Below are 17,418 nucleotides of genomic sequence, written 5' to 3'. Positions count from 1 at the left end.
TGAACTCTGGACTTCTCTATCCAACTACCTAGTCAACACTGACATTCCCACAGGACATCTATACTATGCATCTCAGTCTTCACAAGTTCAAAACAGATGAGAGACTCCTTGTGCCAGAAACCTGCTCCCACTCCAGTCCATCCATCTCTTTGACTGGCACCACTGCTACAGATGCTCCAGATAAAAACCCTTCATGATCCTGGACTTGTGTTTTCCCCAAACCCCACAACAATAGTTCTATCGGCACTGCCTCCAGTATTCTAAATCCTGACCACGTCTCACCATACCCAGTGATAAAGCCCTAATCTGAGTCATCCTCACCACGTGTCTGCCTCCATCCTTATCGCCTATGTGGCTGGCTGTCTCCTCAACATCCATCTCCCTTTCCCCCACGCTAACAGAGCTGCAATGTGTTATTCAGTACGGAACTGTGTCTGTCTGAGGACATGGCTACATTTCCCAGTCTCCCCTGAAGCTGTGCTTGGCCATGTAACAAAAGCTGGCCTATGAAATCTAAGTGGAAGTTATCACGAAGCTGTTGAAAGGAAGGCCACAGCAGTTGCTGTTGATGTCCCACACATCTCTCATGCTCACCACTTCCAGGCACTAAGCCTGATTTTCAGTGGACAGAACCTGCATTTCTTTGCCTGAGTGATCCTCTTCCTCTTTGACGCCTGTGTGATAGATAGGTCAGAAGTGATGGGGAATTGAAGCCCTTCTGGGAGCAACCTTCAACCAATAACTGTTGGTTACTGGTGTATAAACTCTCACTTGCTTCTTGGATGGGATAACTCTAAGGGGTGTGACTTACACAGTGTTTCAGAATTTCCCCACCAGAGTTTTGCCCCAGTCACCCTCAGCCATAACTTGGTTTGATAACGTGCCCTTCCTTGTTTCAATTTCTCAATCCTGTAGGTGACAGGCTGAAAAATGGCCCCAAAGATATCCAGATCTGAATCCCTGAAACCTATAGATGTTATTTTATTTGGAAGAAAGTTCTTTGTCTAAATTAAGTGTCTTGAGATGGGGAGATTATCCTCCACTATCTGAGTGGGCCCTAAGAAAGAGGCCGAGGGAAATCTGACACAAACAAGAGAAGGGGATATGAAGATGAACCAGAGAGAGAGGTGAAGGTGCTGGCCTTAGGGATCAGAGTGATGTAGCCACAAGCCAAGGAATGCCAGCAGCCACCCGAAGCTTGAAGAAGCAAGGAACAGATTCTCCCCAGAGCAGCAGAGGGAACATAGTCCTGTTGACACCATGATTTTAGCCCAGTGATACTGATTTCCGATCTTTGGACCCTAGAACTGTGAGTGAATATGTTCTGATTGCTTTCAACCGCCAAGTTTGTGATACAGCAGTCATAGGAAACTAACAGTCCATACTTTCATCTCCCAAATAAACAACTTGTATCCACATCTTTATTTCAGAGCTTTGGCTTCCATAGGCGCTCCAAATAAAATGCTGGCAGCGCTCTTCTGCATTTACTCACTGCCCTTCCTCTGCTCCCTTCCTCGAGGCAGATGTGCTGCTGGAGGCGGTTCAACCATCTTGCAATCAAAAGGTGATGCCAAACAATAAAGCCACACACTGAGGGTAATAAAGTGGAAAGATACGTCTAGACCTGCGCATACAGCTAATTATCTGAGCTTCACTTGGATATATAACAGGCATCTCCAACCAAGCTTGCATTTAGTCCAGTTTCCCTTATTTTAATAAACGACAATCTTATTATTCCAACTGATGGGCCAGAAGTCCACTATCTCATTTCCTTCCTGCTCACCCCATATCCAGTCTATGATTTCTAAATATTATCAGCTCTTCTGTCACAACCTCCCCACTTGTCACTATTTCTACCAACCTGATCCAAATCACTGCCATCTCCCACTGAATTAGTCCAGCTTGTCTTTTTTTCCTGCCCTTGCTTTGCAACGGCTTAGTCTTCACATAGCAACCAGAACGAGCCTTTCAAAACATTAAGTCAGAAAATGTCACTGCTTTACTGAATTTCTTCCAGGGACTTCCCATCTCACACAGTGAAATCTAGTCTTTACCAGGTCTGCAAAGCCCTATTTGCCTCTCTGATGTTCCTCCTGGCTTCCTCCTCTAAACACGCTGGAGTTTTTTGTTGTTGTTCCTTCAAAATACTAAGCATGTTCCTGCCCCAGAACCTTTGCTTTTGCTGTTCCCTCTGTCTGGAAGGCCACCCCCAGGATGTTCATACAAGACAGTTCTCTTCAAATGTCACCTTACCAGGTTTCCTCTGTAACTCTCTAGCCCCATAAGGAACTTTTCCTCAGAGCAGTCATCACCACCCCCTGACAGAATGTATCCTCTTTGACGTGTGATAATCTGTCCCCCTGCTCCATCACCAGCTGCATAAATCCCTGATGGTACCCTATAGCCACAGTGTAGCTATGAACTGCCAACTTCCAGAAAGATAAAACCCCTAATGTGTTTGGGTACTGTGTTCTAAGACTCTGGGTCTTATTTGAATGCTGTGTTTTAACACCTTTTCTGAGACAGCTCCGGCAGAGGAGTGGGTACTACTTCATCACTGCCAGGCGGGGAACCCCACGCCTGTGCCTGCGCCTCTGTTGCTACTTGGGGATGGGACTCTGTCACTGTTGGGTGGTGGGGTCCAGGCAGCCCATTGGCCAGGGGCCAACACCACCACAGCAGACGACAGGGGTGCCTCCATGGTCCCAGGGACATTGTGGAAGGTGGACGGCCTTGTTATCACTCACCTCTCAGAGGGTCCTGCTTTTCTTTGCCATTGTCAGTGTGTACGACGGTGCAGACCTCCCTTGGGACTGTCCACGAGCTGAGATCTGACGTGGGCATCCAGGGTTCCGGGGTCATAGCACCCCACTCTGCAGCTTCTCACATGATGGGGACAGACTACATCGGTACTCTGACTGGCTGTCCTTACAAGTCAGCTATTTTGCTGATCCACCCATTTTTCATATTCTTGAACTTTTAAAAAGTAGTATATAACTTGAAAACCATAGGATGAGCATAAGATATATGCATTTATTTCTATTTTATTAGAGAAAAACTGGAAGCCATTTCATGGCATGATTCTATAAGGCAGCTAGCTCTGTTAAGTTCTTTTTGTACATACCTTTTACATGCACACTGTCTAATGAAACCGCTTCCTCCCCCACACCCCCGCCAGGGGAGAGAACTGACAAGCTTCTGTTTCCACCCTTCATGTTTTGGCACCTCTCTGTTTCACCAATTCTCTGACAAGAGGCTCGCAAACATTCCAAAGTGCCAGACCACTGAATGCCTGGGATGTCAGGTCAGACTGAGTGTGCCTGGGTCCTGATATATATGCCTAGGTTTACACATATCATGATTTTGTCTTTTTCTTTTAAAAAAAAAAAGAAGTAACTTGTAACTAATACATATAACGTTTTGTAAACACTGTCCTATAAAAAGTACTATCTCAAAGAGAGGTCAATTTTTAACCTTTGCCTTAACAGGAGCTTAACAAGTCTTTCCGGGGAGTCTTTCTCTCCCCCTACCCCTTTCCTTCCTCCCTCTATCGCCTTCCTTCCCTCCCCTTCTGAAGTATTTCCCCCTCCTTTCAAAATCACACACTGAATTCTTACAATCACTTACCATTGTGCTAACATTTCAGGATCTAACTTCAAACTCTGAGATATCAAAATTTTACCCTAGGTTGGGCTTCCCTGGTGGCTCAGACCGTTAAGAATCTGCCTGAAATCAGGAGACCAGGGTTTGATCTCTGGGTCAGGAAGATCCCCTGGAGGAGATGGTTACCCACTCCAGTGTTCTTGCCTGGAGAATCCCATGGACAGAGGAGCCTGGAGGGTTAAGTACATAGAGTCGCAAAGAGTCAGACATGACTGACTGACCAACACTTTCACTTTTTCACCACTTTGCTTTGCTTCTTCAGAGAAATAAGAAACAAGAACTTGTTAAATGTGATTACTCTGGAAAGGAATATGTGTATTTTGTGGGAAATAAAATATGATGGAAGGAGAATAACAGGGTATAGTCTAGGCCATTCAGATACCATGAGAATCAATCAGATTAGAAAGAATTTTCAGTGTGCAAAAATAATCCATTACAATTTACTAAACTACAAGTAGATATTGACTATTATTAGAATTTTTACAAACTAAAATTAAAACTGTATTTGCCTCATAGGAAACAGGCAAATGAAGTTGTGATAACGAACATCTCTCAGAGGGAAGGACACTCTGAAGGTTCAGAAAGCTGTTCACGGAGAAGAGCAATCCTTTGAAGGGTTTTTCTGAACTCAGATGTGAGAATGTGCTTTAATATTCATCTGCCTTGGTCTTGAAGAATACAACTTTCACAGCAGATAAAAAATTTGGTAGAGCGTGTAGCACCTAGATTTTTAGAAAGGATTTGACAAGATTCTATGAACAAGACCAATGAATAAGATGTAAGTCACAGAATAAAAAGTAGAAATAAATGATTCAGTAGAGAAAATGAGACTTTTGATTGAAGATGGAGGAACAAACAAATTTTGCTTCCTTCCCAAAACCTACTGAAATAAAGCAATGGAACATTTAACCTAAAAGGTTAGAACTACAGGACAAAAAAAAGGAGCTGGTACTGGAGAAAACCAAGAAGCAACCTATTAGGTATTTCTGGAAGTCAGGGGTGAATGCTGGCTGCCCAACGTACACCCTGTAACCAGAAGAATTTAGAATCATGTTCTCTGGAAACTAAGCAGCCTGAGACAGAAGAGACTAGCCTAATGACCAGACAGCAAAGACCCTGGTCAATAAGCCCTGCTCATGCACACTAGAGCTTCTTGTCAGCTTTTGATGCCATTATTCTTAAATAGGAGCAAGCAGTCAGAGATCACAGACATCTGATGAAAGTGGTTCACACAGCGAGGTCTAATACAAGTGAAAAGACATTATTTGAAGAGAATTACACAGAAAGGGGAAAACTTCAAAAAAAATTATAATTAAGATACCAGAAGTATTAGCTCCAGGAAAAAACAAAATGTGCAAGAAAGGAAAAGCAATCATGGTATACTGTGATAAATGGCTCAGAGGTGAAGAGTATCTACAAAGCTAGAGGTATTTATAAAGTCATAATAAGGCAAAATACGAATACTGACCCAACTGAAATGACAGTGTGCTGGCAGAATGGAGGAATGGGAAATGAGTGTGCGTCTGTATGTGCACATGTGCCCATGGTCACACTCGCAGCAGGCAAGATTATGAAAAGTAGGTATTGTGGATGTCAACAGATAATGATAGAAACTGAAATATCAAGAAGTAGCCACGTCAGGTTGCTATTTAGAGATATGGAATAAATATCAAAAGAATCAGCCAAAAGAACTAAAAGCGGTTGCTTCTGGGAAAGTGGAAAACTGGGGCAGGAACAGCGGACTGCATTTTTTTTTTTTTGGTAACAGTGATAACCAAATGGTTTTTTAAATTACATACATGAATAAGTAAAGGAAAAATCTAGATAAGTGTTTTTCAGTTAGAAAAGGTATTTGAAAGAAAAAATCCATCATATGTGCATTCACTTATACAGGAAATGACATTTTTCAAAACGTCACTCCAGAATTCTGACATTTGAAGACTCTACGTATGTGTTTTTATTGACCTTCAGTTCAATTCAGTTCAGTCGCTCAGTTGTGTCCGACTCTTTGCGACCCCATGAATCACAGCACGCCAGGCCTCCCTGTCTGTCCATCACCAACTCCCGGAGTTCACTCAAACTCATGTCCATCGAGTCGGTGATGCCATCCAGCCATCTCATTCTCTCATCCCCGTCTCCTCCCACCCCCTAATCCCTCCCAGCATTAGACTCTTTTCCAGTGAGTCAACTTGTCACATGAGGTGGCCAAAGTATTGGAGTTTCAGCTTTAGCATCAGTCCTTCCAATGAACACCCAGGATTGATTTATTGACCTTAGCATTGCTTAATGCATTGACCTTCAGAGATAAGGTTATTAAACACGAGATTTAATAATCTTAAATATATTAGACTACACAGCATATTGGATGGTGGTTATGCTGAGCCCTCAGGAAGTTGTAGCTGCGCTGTAGTTGGTGGACTGATTTCTCAGGAAAACCTAATTGATTTCTCTTTGAGAGTAGCAGAGGTTGGGAGAAAGGTTGGGCTGTGGAACAGTTGGGGTTCGGAAAGAGACAAATTGAAGGATGTAGAGAAATATACCAGAGCTGCACCCACAGAATGACTGACTATAAAGGAGTTAATATAAGAAGCAAGAGATCACTTCAAACACTTCTACTTGTATTTTTAATGAGTCAATGGTGTATTATATTAATAAAAGCAATTTACTAAGCAAAAGGAACAATGAAATAAACATACAAAAAAGAAATATTGGAAATAAAAACATTGTTGTCAATAATAAAAATCCCAAGAGAAGCAATTAAAAAAAATAATGCAATCATTGCTGAAATAAAAATGAGAAAATGGAAGAAATTCCTCCGGAACATAGAGCAAAAGAGAAAATGAAGGAAATTATGAAAAAAATGAAAAAGATATAGGTGTTCTAGGAAATGAGAATCAAACAAGATGGGGAGAATCATTAACCAAAGAAACAGAAGAAAAATTCAATGTGCTGAAAAGTTTTGAACCTTTAATAATAAAAGTGTTCACCAAATGCTTCGAAGGGATTGAAATGGATCTATACCTAGAAAGTTATCTTGGTAAATTTGTAGATTCCAAGGATGAACAGAAATCCCATAATTCTCAAGATGCTAAAAAGGAAAGAAAGAAAGAGAGAGAAAAAAAAAACAAACCCGAGAGAGAATGAGACTAGTATTGGACTTTCCATGTAACACTTAACACTTCAAGACCATAGGACTAATAACTCTTATAGAGTACTTGTATGAGAGGAAAAAGAAGACATCTGGACATGAAAAAAATTAAGAGGTATACCACCTCTGCTCATTTTTATTAAAAGACTACCTAAGGAAGTACTTCAGCCAAATTAAAAACGAATTTTAAAAAGTTTAAATTAAGAACAAGGAAGATTCTATAAAAGAGTAATAATCAATGCAATAAAATTTATAGCTGCTAAAGAGAATTCTTAAAAGACGAATAAAATAATTAACATTATCCTATATGTAATCATTTATATATAAGTTAATAGTCATCAGGACTGGAAATCCAGATTATTTCTTGGAGGTGGAATAAGCAAATGCAGAAGCAAAAACAGTACTAAAGATGAAGTCTTACCAGGGTTGAGAGAGGTCAAAGTTACTGTTAAAATTTGGGAAGCCAGAAGAGGAATCCAATTTTAAATGTTTGTAAAAAATGTAAAATAACAACATGTAAAATAGGATATAGAACTTGTAAGAGAAAAAGAAGAAAACTAGATAAGACTAGTAAATACTGGGAAAGCAAAACGGATCCAATGTTAATATATTAATGATTATAAAACCCTCTCTTTAATGGGGAGGGCGTTGGGAGGGGGGTTCAGGATGGGGAACACATGTACACCCATGGCTGATTCATGTCAATGTATGGCAAAAACCACTACAATACTGTAAAGTAATTAGCCTCCAATTAAAATAAATAAATTAAAAATATAAAAATTAAAAAAATAAAATCCACTCTTTAATTGCAAAGACCTTCCAACTGAGGTGTATACACTTGTTAATCTAACCATTTGCTACTTATAAGAGATACATATGATATTTAAAAAAATGAATGAAAATGAGGGTATGAGATAATAGAAAATATATATTAGTCTCTATACCCGGTTCCAGCACAGAGCTCATAAAACCCTTGAAGTTTCCTAAGTGATAAGAACACTAGGGGCATCTTTTGCTCTAATCTTGGTCTTAGACCTTGGTTCTTGACACCTGAGTAATTTTCTGGGTGACAGGAGCTTCTTTTGATCAGATGAGGCAACTCTGGGCAGGCTCCTAGATGATTCCTGGATTATGGCTGGTCACCTGAAAGACCAAGTCACTATGAGAGGTTTGGAATTTTCAGTCCCACCTCTCCCCGCTCCATTCTCTTGTACAGGGAGATGGGCTGAAAAAGGAATTAATAATCAATCACGGCTACATGATGAAGCATCTATGAAAATCTCCAAAGTACAGGGTTTAGAAGCAACAGTTAGAACTGGACATGGAACAACGGACTAGTTCCAAATTGGGAAAGGAGTATGTCAAGGATGTATATTGTCACCCTGTTTATTTAACTTATATGCAGGGTACATCGTGAGAAACACCAGGCTGGATGAAGCACAAGCTGGAATCAGGATTTCCGGGAGAAATATCAATAACCTCAGATATGCAGATGACACCACCTTAATGGCAGAAAGTGAAGAAGAACTAAAGAGCCCCTTGATAAAAGTGAAAGAGGAGAGTGAAAATGTTGACTTAAAACTTAACATTCAAAAAACAAAGATCATGGCATCTGGTCCCATCACTTCATGGCAAATAGATGGGGAAACGGTGGAAACAGTGATAGACTTTAGTTTTTGGGGTTCCCAAATCACTGCAGATGGTGACTGCAGCCATGAAATTAAAAGATGCTTGCTACTTGGAAGAAAAGCTATGACCAACCTAGACAGCATATTAAAAAAAAAGTACAGACATTTCTTTGCTGACAAAGGTCCATCTAGTCAAAGCTACGGTTTTTCCAGTAGTCGTGTATGGATGTGAGAGTTGGACTATAAAGAAGGTTGAGTACTGAAGACTTGATGCTTTTGAACTGTGGTGTTGGAGAAGACTCTTGAGAGTCCCTTGGACTGCAAGGAGATCCAAGCAGTCCATCCTGAAGGAAATCAGTCCTGAATATTCATTGGAAAGACTGATGCTGAAACTGAAACTCCAATACTCTGGCCACCTGATGAGAAGAACTGACTCCTTGGAAAAGACCCTGATGCTTGGAAAGATTGAAGGCAGGAGGAGAAGTGGACGAGAGGATGAGATGATTGGATGGCATCACCGATTCCATGGTCATGAGTTTGAGCAAACTCCAGGAGTTGGTGATGGACAGGGAAGCCTGGTGTGCTGCAGTCCATGGACTCACAAAGAGTCAGACACAACTAAGCGACTGAACTGAACTGAACCGATAGGGTTTAGCGAGCTCCTGGGTTGGTGAGCAGGTGGCGGTGCTGGGACAGCAGTACACCCCTTTCCACATACCTTATCCTATACACCCTTTCCATCTGGATGCTCATCTGTATCCTTTAATAAACTGGATGAAAGTAAGCTTTTAAAGGTTAAGTGTTTCCCCGAGTTATGTGAGCTACTCTAGCAAATTAATCAAATCCAAGGAGGGGGTTTGTCTATAACTGTTTGGTCAGAAGCACAGGTGACAACCTGGACTTGCAACTGGAGTTTGAAGAGGGTGGCAGGAAGTCTTGTAGGATCAAACCCTCAGTCTGCTGGGTCTAATGCTATTTCTGCATAGACAGTGTCAGAATTGAGTTGAATTGCAGGACTCCCAGCTTGTGTTCCAGAGAATTGCTTGGTTGGGCTAGAAACCTCCACATATATGGTGACCACAAGTGTCAGACGTGAAGTGTTTTTATGAAGGTAAAGGAGGCACACAGGGAAGAAAGACACAGTAGGGAAGAACTAAGGTTTTTCCCTACAAAGGGAGGAAAAGATTGAATTTTTTTCCTTTATAAAAGGGATGAACAGGCTATTACAGGCTAAAGCAAGTTAAAAAGAAAACAAAGATGGCAATATCAGCCACAAAAAAGTAAAATTTAAATAGAAACCATTCACTTATATTTGTGAGATACTCTATTTGGCTAAAACATACAATATACCAAGAAGATATAATACCCGTGAACCTCAATATGTTGAGCGACAGAATACGGAAGTACATTAAAATAAAAACTATCTGAAATACAAGAAGAATTAGACAAAAATCACAATTACAGTAAAGATCTTTCTTAAAATGTGACAGCTCAAATAGACAAAAAGGTAATAATGAATTTGAAAGGCACACAATTTGAACATAATAATAAACAGTTTGATTATATATGTGAAACTTTTAAAACCTTTTTTCTTAAGCAAAAGAGAATACATATTTGCTTTCAATGCCTAAAGGACATTTATGAAAGTTCATCACACAACAGATCATAAGAATAATCTTTATGAAACCAAAATATCATAAGGTCATATTCTATGACCATAGATGTAGGGGGATTTAAAAGTAATGAATAAAAAAATAATTAAAACCTGAAGTTATATCCGAAAATTACATCTCCCAAATATCTACTGAGTCAAAGAGGAAGTCAAAGTTGAAATAATAGACAATTTAAGAAAATGAGAGTGGGTACACTAATCCCACGGCCTGCAGCAAAGCTGAGCCCAAGAGGAACTCCTGCTTTAAATGCTTGTATTGTTCAAAGAAATCATGAAATCCAGAAATCATGAAAATAACTGAATCATATTTTCAACTCAGAAATCAGAGCAAGATAAGTAAAGTAAAACACAAAATGACAAAGTAACAAGAGTAGAAATTCAGGAATAATAGAAAAAAAGAAGAATGTAGACATGGTTCTCTTATAAAAAGCAGACTTTTTACTCATTCTATAATTATTTATGCTCTGGGCACACCACTCAAAAAAACAAACAGGGCAAACTTACTTAAATGTGATCGTCTCATTTAGAAGGAGTTCAAGCTGATTATTATGGCACAAACACCTATACTGGGGAGGAAATCTTGGATAAACAAAAAACAAACCCTGTTATAAGCCAGAGGTCAGAGAATAATGGCTCACCCACATCATAAATGCTCTGTGTAAAAGCTCCCACCTGAGGCATTTGCATTTTCTGTTCCTCCTGTTGGGAACTTTCTTCTCACAGACATAAAGCTCTGTTCGAGCACCTCCTTACCAGGGAATCCGTGTGTGACCACCCCGTTCACAGTCCATTCCTCCGTCCTCAGCCTGTTTATTCTTCCCCCTATCGCCACATGAAACATGTTTCTATCTCCCACTAACGTAGAAAGCCCTTGAAGGAGTGGTCTCTGCTTTCTTCACCACTGTCTTCCTGGTGCTTAGACCAGTGACTGGCTCATCATAGACTTTAGATAAATGACTGTCAAATGAAGGTTGCCCCACGAAACACCTATTGTTACGTAGGTGACATCATTTGATAAGCACACACTACATCCCTGATGAATGAGGTTTCATTATCTTCATTATCTAAATTTTTACATATTTCTCAATAGTGCACAGGACACAGGCAAAGCCAACCTGGTTCTCCATTCTTTGGATACCATGCTCAAGAAGGTCTGCTCCCATGTCTGTTGTGGTGAGCTGTGGCTTCCAAATGGAAACCTGCAGTAATTCTCATTCACTTCTGGTTTGCAATTACACTGTACCCAAACAAGCTCTATGGTTTCCTACTAAGTTTTGAGTTCCTTAAAGGCCTTTGTATGAGTCAGAGAGCTCAGTGTTGTGCCTGGCATATGGTCAGTCTTCCATACCTTTTCCCGAAAGAATGAATGATGAGAAACAGCAGTCTCCACGGCCTCAGATTTGTAGGAGTGAAGTGCTATCTGATATCCAGCCTGAGGTTTAAGACCTTGGGTCTGCATCTTAGCCTTCAGTGCCATTGTCACACCAGGGGTCTACCCCCTCTCAATCCAGAATCCTAGTCTGGCTGTGCTACGGACACCACGTCTCTCTGCCTGCCATCCATTTACAGTGCAGCGAGGAATGCTGGGATTGGAGCCGGACACATCTGAAATCAAATCCTACCTCCTCCAGTAACCCAGCTGTGTACTCTAGGGCAAGTTCCTCCTTTACTTCTCTTTCTTTCTACCTTTCTAAATTCAGTGTGACAGACGCTGCTAGTTGTCCACTGATATCCATTCTTCTTCCTTTCATTGTGTGTGTTCAGTTGCTCAGTAGTGTTCAGCTCTTTGCAGCCCCATGGACTATAGCCTGCCAGGCTCCTCTGTGCATGGAATTTTCTAGCAAGAATACTGGAGTGGGTTGCCATCTCTCACTCCTTTCATTATAGTCTAAACTTTAACTGACTACACAGCTGCCCAGTTAGAGACCACATTTCTCAGCCTTCCTTGTAGCTAGGTCTTGCCCAGGGCTAAGCTCTGGCCAATGGGAAGTGAACAGAAGTGAGGCTTTCCACTTCCAGGTCATACTTCTAGGAGGACTGGTTTTCCTCTCTCCTCCTGTTTTTTTCCCTTCCCTCCGGCAGGAGCATGATCATGATGGTGGGACCTAAAGCAATCATTTTGGGCCCAGAGTTGGAAATCACGTAGTGAGGTGGGCAGAGCTGCCCTACGAGCCCTGGTCTGTTCATCTCTGACTTTGTATGTGAAACAGAAATACTCCTCAGTCTTTTTTCCGTTCCGTTCCGTTCTGTCGCTCAGTCGTGTCCGACTCTTTGCGACCCCGTGGACTGTAGCCTACCAGGCTTCTTCGTCCATGGGATTCTCCAGGCAAGAATACTGGAGTGGGTTACCATTTCCTTCTCCAGGGGATCTTCCCGACCCAGGGATTGAACCCGGGTCTCCCGCATTGGAGGCAGACGCTTTAACCTCTGAGCCACCAGGGAAGCCCTCAGTCTTTTTTAAACCCCCCTATTTGGGGGTCTTTTTCTCAACAAGAACTTAGAGTATGCCAACCTCTAATACGCTCAATTCTATTAGTTGTAGAATGAAGGCTGTTCCGAGGAGGAGTATGCTGTAGAAGTTTATAAGGCATAGCTTATTATCCAGACTTGTGCAGCTTTGTTTTAGCCCGATGTCAAAGTCACGGTCTGAGCAGAATAACTGAAAGTGAGATACCTGGAGGGGTTTGACTAGTGTTGCGGTCACAGTCGATATCAAGCATATAGTAACCACAATCCCGCCCTCACTTTCTCTGCTCCCCCAACCCTCCAAGTTCTGGGGGCTCAACCAGTGGTCAACTGGCTAATGAAACAGTAGAAAGAGGAACCTTTATGATGCTGGTAGCAGGGACAGGTCAGGACAGACATTTGTTAAAAAGAATTTACTTTTTACAATGGCAGATGTCATACAAACTCTATTCCTTATTGCTTCCTGAAACTTCTGAGAAAATACCCAGTTCATGCTGCAGTTTTGAGGAGCTTCCTGGTGGTTTAGTTGGTAAAGAATTTACCTTCGAAGCAGGAGACCCAGGTTCAGTCCCTGGGTTGGGAAGATCCCCTGGAGAAGGGCATGATAACTCACTTGAGTATTCTTGCCTGGAGATTCCCGTGGACAGAGGAGCCTGCCCCATGAGATCACAGAGAGTCCGACACAACTGAGTGACTCACACTCAAATCTGTCTGGAAGCTGTGCTTAAGTTTTAAGTCCAGCTTCAAAGGCAAACTTCCCTTGTGGCTCAGCTGATAAAGAATCCGCCTGCAATGTGGGAGACCTGGGTTCTATCCCTGGGTTGGAAAGAACCCCTGGAGAAGGGAAAGGCTACCCACTCCAGTATTCTGAACTGGAGAATTCCACGGAGTCACAAAGAGTCAGACACGACGGAGCGACTTTCACTTTCACTTTGTCAAGGGCAAGTCTAGAAGGTGCCTGGACACTCAGTACAGCAAAAAAGGGGCAAGCCAGCCAGAAGCTGCTGCATTGTGGAAACGCAAGAGCACCTGAGGCCCATGTGGGTATCCATCACCCCAAAACAGGAGAAATTCACTAAAAGATGGAAAATGGTGATTTCTGAGTACAGATCCATAGTCAAAACTGGAAAGACTCAAACTGTAGATTCTTAATTAAAGTCACTTGAATTTCTCTCAACTGCCTCACCAAAAATAATTGTTACATCCTCCATTAATACTAAATTTCCAAATTCACATGCCATCAGGGAGATTGTGGCATTGTTAAGCACCAACTCATTAAAAAGAAATGTCTCAGCACTTACCCCAATGTATTATGGGTTTGGTTCTCCATGTCAAGAAACTGCTGCATCTGGTTTGTATTTCTTGATTTTTAAACCTGTGAGGGGGAAAAATTTTCTAGATTCCTTAAATGCTTACATTCAGTTCAGTTCATTCGCTACATTATTAACGTCTAAAACAAGAAAATTTTGCTACTGGCAAACCATGTTGTTCTATGAGTTTTTCTGAGTGTAGTAGCTCTTGGTTCCAACAAAATGTAGAAACTTGCACATGTGTGTGGGGGTGTGTGTGTCACATGTATTTATGACGCTGACAGTGGTGAGTTGAAATAGATCCTACTGACTGAGATGAACATTCATTTACTATCTACTGAACAACAGCTTGGTGCCAGATACTCTGCAAAGAGCCAGCACATGAGGTGAGTACAACCAATTCCTGCTCCAGACCACTCTCAGCTGAACTTCCTTGTGGGTCCTCTAAAGGTTTGCCATTGTTTGAATAGACTCTTTCTTTGCCCCTGTCTGGGTTTGGTTACAGTGAGTATACCATGAGATTTAGGACAAAAAGGTTAAGAACTGTTCATAGACTGAAATCTTCCGGTTCCTTAGTGGCTTTGTAGGCACTGCTCACCCTTTTAACAAAATAAGGATGTTAGTACTTGCCTAAAGTGAAAGAAAAAAGCTTTCCCCAGCAACAAAGTTTTAATTAAAACATAACCTATGAGGAAAAATAGTCAAGAATTGAAATGCACTTCAACTTCTCTGAATGAAAGTTAAACCATATTCAAGGTGGTAGAAAGAGAAAACTTGCAGGCTTAAGTCACCCTGAAAGGAATTTAAGAGAGATCCAAAACTGCGAGGGAGCGGAAGGGCAAGGAGCAGAAATGGGAACAGAAACTTGACCAGTACGTTCAGGTGAATGAGTTGATTTCCTAGGTTCTGAAATCCTTCACTTTAACATCAGTGAAAGTCAGGACAGACGAGCCAGGTGACTCGCCCAAAGTCAACACACCTAGAACCTAGACCTTCCAACGTAGAGCGAATCTGTCCTGAATTCGCACGGTCGGACAGAGCCTGTCTCTACCCGCCCCGCGCCCGCGCCCGCACCCCAAGCCCAGCCAGCCCGTTAGGGCTCCGGGACAAGCCGGGACGGGCCGGGCTCCGGGGGGATTACCTGCGCCGCGCCGCGCTCTCCGGGTCCGAGGCCCCTAGAGTGGCAGCGCCCGGACCTCTGGCAGCCGCGAGGGCCCGCACCCGCCGCCGGGCCCGCCTCCGGCCCGCTGCCCGCGGTCGCCATGGAGACGCGGCCGCGAACGGTCGCGGGGGGGGAGGGGCGCGGGGGCGGGTGCGGGAGGGGAGGGGAGGGGAGGGCGCGGGGGTGGACGGGGGCAGCCCGCGCCGCCCGCGGTCCCCGGTTGGTGCCAGCTCAGTAGCCAGGGGCTCCCCGGGGCCGCCCTCTCGGTCCTTTAATCTCCGTGGCCCGCACGGCCGAGCCAAGTGTCCGGTACCCAACAGGAGCACAGGGAGGACTTGTGCACAGGGAGGAGCAGCAGAGCTTTAAACAGCTGCGGGCAGGGGGGTTCTGCATTCAAGCTCCTTAAATTCCTCTGGCCTCTCCCCTGCCCCCTCACCTCCTTGGGCTTCCCTTGTGGCTCAGCTGGTAAAGAACCCAGGTTCCATCCCTGGGTTGAGAAGATCCCCAGGAGGAAGGAACAGCTACCCACGCCAGTATTCTGGCCTGGAGAATTCCATGGACTTTAGAGTCCATGGGGTCGCAAAGACTTGGACATGACTGAGCCACTTTCACTTCACTTCTCTTCCCCACTCTTAACCACTTTTTAGATGACCGGAAATAGACTTAAGACAAAGAGAGTTGCCTTTCTAGTCGCCAAAGTGTCCTCCAGCTGGGAAGAGCTGGATTTACTTTAACTGCATTGCTCAGTGCTCAGCTACTCTGGTTGCTCTAACAGAAGCAACTGCATCTGTCTTTCCAGTGGAGCACATTGGTCCCACCAACAACTTCAAATAAGCCGGAGTAGACAATGTTGCCTCCCTTTTAGGGAGAAGGAAATAGCTCCTAAGTGGGGAAACCCAAACAGAACTCTGGGTGATTGATTCTAAATTCTTTTGTTCACTAAATTCTGAGAATAACTGATGACTGAGAAATGGAGCATACCTGCCATATTAGTAAACAAGGATGTCACAGTCATGAATTTCTGAACCCTAAAGCCAATCAGGAAGGAAAACAATACATGGAATACTGCAGCCAGTAGGCTGCAGCCACTCCCTAAGACGAGCACTGAGCAAACACACACACACACACACACACACACACACACACACACACACACACACACACACACGAGATACTGGGCCCAGATAGCTGAGATGCATATGAAAGATATGAGTTCAGTGAGCCCAGACTGTTACATCTTCCCATACATAGGAAAGCACTAAATTCCTTAACTTGGGAAATACAGTTTCCTTTCATTAATAATTGGAGAAGGCAATGGCAACAATAATCTCTTGATGGGGGCTTCCCTGGTGGCTCAGTGGTAAATAATCTGTCTGACAATGCAGGAGACGTAAGAGACTCATTCGATCCCTGGGTGGGAAAGATTCACTGGAGGAGGAAATGGCAACTCACTCCAGGATACTTGCCTGGGAAATCCCATGGAGAGAGGAGCCTAGCAGGCTACAGTCCATGGAATCACAAAAGAGTCAGACATGACTTAGCAACAACAACAACAAAATCTCTTGATGTTCATTTAAGATGCTGTCACCCAGGCTTGAAGTCCTAAAAATTCTCACCAAATAAAACATAACTCTCAACTTTTAGGTTGTGACTATTTTTTAAATTTGACAGCAGAAACTCTGTTGCATGGTTCTGATGTCAAAGAAATGATAGGAAAGAATATACATATATATATTGTATGAATATACACACATATACACATTTTTCCCCACTGATTTACCATGAGTGATATTTTAAGCACTTAAAATTTATGTTTAAGAAAATATTCTAGCATCTGTTTTAAGGACAGAATTCCTTCCCAGTTCTTTCCGTTGATTAATCTCTAATCCTTAAAGTTGTTATTTGCACTCCACTTTCATAATATTAACATTAATTGGCTACTTTAATATTATTGTTGTTTAGTTGCTAAGTTGTGTCCCACTCTTTTGCAACCCCATGGACTGTAGCCTGCCAGGCTCCTCTGTCCATGGGATTTCCCAGGCAAGAACACTGGAGTGGGTTGCCAGTCCCTCCTCCAGGAAACTTCCTAACTCAGGAATCGAACCTGCATCTCCTGCACTGGCAGGTGGATTCTTTACTACTGAGCCCAATACTTTAATATTGCCATCAATTTAATACTGACCCAAATTCCTCCATCCAATTCTGCCTGAATTTCAAAAAACCATTTGCTGTTTCTTGACAAATTGAGCTTCATAAATGAACTGTGTAAGGTAACTCAGATTATTAATTCTAATAAGTGTTTCATAGCTCTCATGATTGAATGAAGAAAGTGATCATTTTATCTTAACTTGAAACCTTCCATTATTCTG

The sequence above is a fragment of the Moschus berezovskii genome, chromosome 25 (assembly GCF_049115385.1).
Source record: "Moschus berezovskii isolate FMDL1 chromosome 25, NW_MosBer_1.0, whole genome shotgun sequence".
Classification (NCBI taxonomy): domain Eukaryota; kingdom Metazoa; phylum Chordata; class Mammalia; order Artiodactyla; family Moschidae; genus Moschus; species Moschus berezovskii.
Note: the sequence above shows the minus strand (reverse complement) of the source record.